The following is a 6,443-nucleotide window of genomic DNA, read 5'->3' as shown; positions in this document are numbered from 1 at the left end:
GACATGATCGAGAACCGACAGCTGAATAGCCGTGCCGTGACAGGGTGCGTTGAACATTTTCACTGAGAGGATGTGAGGTAGCCACTGACAACGGTGAAACCCTTGCTTAAGCTTGCCATGGAAAGGAGTAAGAAGGATTGGATGAAGACAGTAGGAAAGCAGAGAGACGGAAGGGAAGGCATCTTCATGCGCTTATCTGAAGTTCCTACCAATGAATTACATAAGTATCTCTATCTTTACCTTTGTGTTATTTTCGTTCATCACCATTACCATTTGAGTTTGCCTGACTAAGATTTACAAGATGACCATAGCTTGCTTCAATACTAACAATCTCCGTGGGATCGACCCTTACTCGCGTAAGGTTTATTACTTGGACGACCCAGTGCACTTGCTGGTTAGTTGTGCGAAGTTGTGTAATGCCATGGTATTGAACTACCAAGTTTTTGGGGTTCATGACCGGGGATTATGAGAGTTGTGAAAAAGTATTGTTCACAATTTCGCGCACCAAAAAGCAACCAGAAAAAGTCAATAGCCCTTTAAACCAAAAGGCAAGGGTGAAAAGGATCCAAGGCTTTGAGCATTAATGGATAGGAAGGCCCAAAGGAATAAAATCCTGGCCTAAGCGACTAAATCAAGCTATCCCTAACCATGTGCTTGTGTCATGAAGCTCCAAGTAAAAAGCTTGAGGCTAAGTGGTTAAAGTCGTGATCCAAAGCATAAAGAATGTGCTTAAGAACTCTGGGCACCTCAAACTGGGGACTCTAGCAAAGCTGAGTCACAATCTGAAAAGGTTCATCCAGTTTTGTGTCTATGACATTTATGTATCTGGTGGTAATACTAGAAAACAAGATGCTTAGGGTCACGGCCAAGACTCATAAGTAGCTGTCTTCAAGAATCAACATACTGAACTAGGAGAATCAATAACATTATCTTAATTCTGAGTTCCTATAGATGCCAATCATTCTGAATTTCAAAGGATAAAGTAAGATGCCAAAACTGTTCAGAAGCAAAAAGCTACTAGTCTCGCTCATCTAATTAGAACTAAGCTTCATTGATATTTTGGAATTTATTGTATATTCTCTTCTTTTTATCCTATTTTGTTTTCTGTTGCTTGGGGACAAGCAACAATTTAAGTTTGGTTTTGTGATGAGCGAATAATTCATACGCTTTTTGGCATTGTTTTAAGGTAATTTCTAGTTTGTTTTAGTTACTTTTTAGTATATTTTTGTTAATTTTTATGAAAAATTTACATTTATGGACTTTACTATGAGTTTGTGTGTTTTTCAATGATTTCAGGTATTTTCTGGCTGAAATTGAGGGACCTGATCAAAAATCTGATTCAAAGGCTGAGAAAGGACTGCAGATGCTGTTGGATTCTGATCTCTTTGCACTCGAAATGCATTTTCTAGAGCTACAGAATCCCAATTGGCGCTCTCTCAATTGCGTTGGAAAGTAGACATCATGGGCTTTCCAGCAATGTATAATAGTCCATACTTTGCTCGAGATCTCATGGCCCAAAGTGGCGTCCAAATGCCCACCCGAGACCCTTTTCTGGCATAAAACGCCAGAACTGGCACCAAAGCTGGAGTTAAACGCCAAAACCTGTCACCCAAGCTGGCGTTTAACTCCAAGGATGGCCTATTCACGTGAAAGCTTCAAAGCTCTGCCCAAGCACACACCAAGTGGTCCCTGAAAGTAGATTTCTGCATTATCTACTCATTTTCTGTAAACCTAGTTTATTAGTTTAGTATAAATAGCACTTTTGACTATTGTATTGGGGTCTTCTTTGGAACCCTTGATCTTTATGATCATCTTTAGGGAGGCTAGCCATTCGGCCATGCCTAGACCTTTTTCTCTTATGTATTTTCAACGGTGGAGTTTCTACACCTCATAGATTAAGGTGAGGATCTCTACTGTTCCTCATGAATTAATGCAAGTACTATTGTTTTTTTCCTTCAATTCACACCTACTTCTTCTCCAACATATACTCTTGTACTTAATTCAGTTAATTCAGACTGAAGGGGTGACCCGTGACAATCATCCACTATCTTTAGTACTCGCTTAGCCAAGATTGGCGTGCCTGACAACCACAAAGCAGTCTACATGATGTTCAACGTAGTCATTGGATGCCAGCCAGAGTATACTCTCTTGGGTCTCTGATCTACAGTTTCACATCGTCTCTCCTGACAACAGAACATCCGACCCCGTGATTAGGATCTTCGTGGTATAGGCTAGAATCAATAGACAGCATTCCTGAGATCCGAAAAGTTTAAACCATGTCTGTGGTATTCCGAGTAGGATCTGGGAAGGGATGACTGTGAGGAACTTCAAACTCGCGAAAGTTGGGTGTAGTGACCGTGTGCAAAAGGATCAATGGATCTTATTCTGACACAAGTGAGAACCAACAGATGATTAGCCCTGCGGTAGCTGTGCCTGGTATTTTTCATCCGAGACGAGAAATCCGACAGTTGATTAGCCGTACAGAGACCATAGCCGGACCATTTTCACTGAGAGGATCATACAGCTTGTCATGGAAGGGAGCATACATGATTGGATGAAAACAATATGAAAGTAGAGGTTCAGAAGCAACAAAGAATCTCCAAACGCTTATCTGAAATTCCCACCAATGAATTACATAAGTATCTCTATGTTATTTTCCGTCTTATCTATCTTTTAATTATCAATACCTCATAACCATTTGAATCCGGCTGACTGAGATTTACAAGATGACCATAGCTTTCTTTAAGCCGTCAATCTCCGTGGGATCGACCCTTACTCACGTAAGGTATTACTTGGACGACCCAGTGCACTTGCTGGTTAGTTGTGCGGAGTTGTGAAAAGTGTGATCACAATTTCGTGCACCAGCAGTACTAAAGAAGCCTCCTCTAAAGGAGAAGCTTATGACCTTGAGAATCCTGCAATGGAAGAGGTGAATTAAATGGGAGAATCCTATGGAAACACATATAATCCTTCATGGAGAAATCGTCCAAATTTCTCATGGAAGGATCAACAGAGGCCTCAACAAGGCTTAAATAATAATAATGGTGGGAGAAATAGGTTTGGCAATAGCAAGCCTTTTCCATCATCTTCTCAGCAACAGACAGAGAATTCTGAGCAAAGCCCCTCTGGCTTAGCAAATATAGTCTCTGATCTATCTAAGGCCACTCTCAGTTTTATGATTGAAACAAGGTCCTCCATCAGAAATTTGGAGGCACAAGTGGGTCAGCTGAGTAAAAGAGTTACTGAAACCCCTCCTAGTACTCTCCCAAGCCATATAGAAGAGAATCCAAAGAGAGAGTGCAAGGCCATCAATATAACCAAAATGGCCAAACCTATAGAGGAGAAAGAGGCAATGATCTCCAATAAGGAAGACCTCAAAGGATGCCCACGAGCCAATACGGAAGTCCCTAATGAGGAACCAAAGGAATCTGAGGCTCATATAGAGACCATAGAGATTCCACTGAACTTCCTATTACCATTCATGAACTCTGATGAGTATTCTTCCTCTAAAGAAGATGAAGATATTGTTGAAGAGCAAGTTGCTTAATACCTAGGAGCAATCATGAAGTTGAATGTCAAGTTTTTTGGTAATGAGACTTGGGAAGATGAATCTCCATTGCTCATCAGTGAACTGAATGCGTGGGTTCATCAGACATTACCTCAGAAGAAATCGGATCCCGAAAGGTTCTTAATACCTTGTACCATAGGCACCATGACCATTGAGAAGGCTCTGTGTGACCTAGGGTCAGGTATAAACCTCATGCCACTCTCTATAATGGAGAAACTAGGAATCCTTGAGGTACAAGCTACAAGAATCTCATTAGAGATGGCAGACTGGTGCACAAAATTGTGATACACAATGGCGCCAAAAACTTGGTATGTACAATTGTAATCTCAACTCTTTTTCACAACTTTGCACAACTAACCAGCAAGTGCACTGGGTCGTCCAATTAATAAACCATACATGAGTAAGGGTCGATCCCACAAAGATTGTCGGCTTGAAGCAAGCTATGGTCACCTTGTAAATCTCAGTCAGGCGGATTCAAATGCGTGATAGAGTTTTCATAATTAAAAGATAAATAAACAGAAAATAAAGATAGAGATACTTATGTAATTCATTGGTGAAAATTTCAGATAAGCGTATGGAGATGCTTCATCCCTCTTGAATCTCTGCTTTCCTACTGCCTTCATCCAATCCTTCATACTCCTTTCTAAGGCAAGCTGTATGTAGGATTTCACCGGCGTCAATGGCTACCTCCCGTCCTCTCAGTGAAAATGGTCCAAATGCGCTGTCACCGCACGGCTAATCATCTGTCGGTTCTCGATCATGTTGGAATAGAATCCAGTGATCCTTTTGCGTCTGTCACTACGCTCAATACTCGCGAGTTTGAAGCTCGTCATAGTCATCCCTTTCCAGATCCTACTCGGAATACCACAGACAATGTTTAGACTTTCCAGATCTCAGGAATGGCCGCCAATAATTCTAGCTTATACCAAGAAGACTCCGATCTATCGGAATGGAGGCTAAGAGATACACGCTCAATCTTAAGTAGAACGGAAGTGGTTGTCAGTCACGCGTTCATAGGTGAGAATGATGATGAGTGTCACGGATCATCACATTCATCAGGTTGAAGTGCGAGTGAATATCTTAGAACAAGAATAAGCTTGAATTGAATAGAAAGTAGTAGTAATTGCATTAATACTCGAGGAACAGCAGAGCTCCACACCTTAATCTATGGTGTGTAGAAACTCCACCGTTGAAAATACATAAGAACAAGTTCTAGGCATGGCCGCGAGGCCAGCCTCCAATGTCTAAGATTCCAAGATGAAAATACAATAGTAAAAGGTCCTATTTATAATGAAACTAGCTGCTAGGGTTTACAAAAATAGGTAAATGATGCAGAAATCCACTTCCGGGCCCACTTAGTGTGTGCTTGGGCTGATGATTGAGCTTTACACATGTGGAGGCTTCTTTTGGAGTTAAACACCAGCTTTTGCGCCAATTTGGGCGTTTAACTCCAACTTTTATGTCAGTTCTGGCATTTTGACGTCAGAAAAGGGCAGAGGGCTGGCATTTTGATGCCATTTTACGTCGTCAAAACTCGCACAAAGTATGGACTACTATAAATTGCTGGAAAGTCCTAGATGTCTACTTTTCAAATCAATTAAGCGCGCGCCATTTGGAGTTCTGTAGCTCCAAAAATTTCACTTTGAGTGCAGGGAGGTCAGAATCCAACAGCATCTGCAGTCCTTTGTCAACCTCTGAATCAGATTTTTGCTCAGGTCCCTCAATTTCAGCTAGAAAATACCTGAAATCACAGAAAAACCCACAAACTCATAGTAAAGTCCAAAAATGTGAATTTTGCTTAAAAACTAATAAAAATATACTAAAATCTAACTAAATCATACTAAAAACTATATAAAAACAATGCCAAAAGAGCATATAAATTATCCGCTCATCACAACACCAAACTTAAATTGTTGCTTGTCCCCAAGCAACTGAAAACAAATTAGGATAAAAAGGAGAGAACATATAATGAATCTCACAATATCAATGAAACTTAGTCCCAATTAGATGAGCGGGGCTTGTACCTTTTTGCTTCTAAACAATTTTGGCATCTCACTTTTTCCTTTGAAGTTCAAAATGATTGGCATCTATAGGAACTCAGAATTTTAGATAGTGTTATTGATTCTCCTAGTTTAGTGCGTTGATTCTTGAACACAGCTACTTTATGAGTCTTGGCCGTGACCCTAAGCACTTTGCTTTCCAGTATTACTATCGGATACATAAATGCCTGGTGGACGAAATTGTGATTCCTATTTTCTTGTAATTGGATTTTAGAAATTGGCACTAGTGGACACAACTCCGTTCAACTAACCAGCAAGTGTACTGGGTCGTCCAAGTAATAAACCTTATGTGAGTAAGGGTCGAATCCACAGAGATTGTTGGTATGAAGCAAGCTATGGTCACCTTGCAAATCTCAGTTAGGCAGATTAAAAATGGTTTATGGGTTTTCGAATAATTAATAATAAAAAGAAGAAATAATAAAAGGGATAGAACACTTATGCAGATTTATTGGTGGGAATTTCAGATAAGCGGATGGAGATGCTGTAGAGCTCTTGGACGCCTGTTCTCCTACTCCTTCTACTCAGTCATTCTTACTCCTTTCCATGGCAAGCTTTGTATAGGGGTTCACCATCAACTGTGGCTACTTTCATTCCTCACGGGGAAATATCCTGTGCGGCTGTCACTCGCACAGCTAACCAGTCTGGAGGCATCACCCATGGCTGATGGCTACATCCCATCCTCGCAGTGAAAACTATGCTAACGCACTCTGTCACAGTACGGCTAATCACCGGTTGGTTCCCGCTCCTACTGGAATAGAATCCCTCTTTTGCGTCTGTCACTAACGCCCAGCAGGTTAAAGTTTGAAGCACGTCAC

Source organism: Arachis duranensis, chromosome 2 (assembly GCF_000817695.3).
Source record: "Arachis duranensis cultivar V14167 chromosome 2, aradu.V14167.gnm2.J7QH, whole genome shotgun sequence".
Classification (NCBI taxonomy): domain Eukaryota; kingdom Viridiplantae; phylum Streptophyta; class Magnoliopsida; order Fabales; family Fabaceae; genus Arachis; species Arachis duranensis.
The sequence above is the reverse complement of the archived record's forward strand: the minus strand, read 5'-3'. Positions refer to the sequence as shown.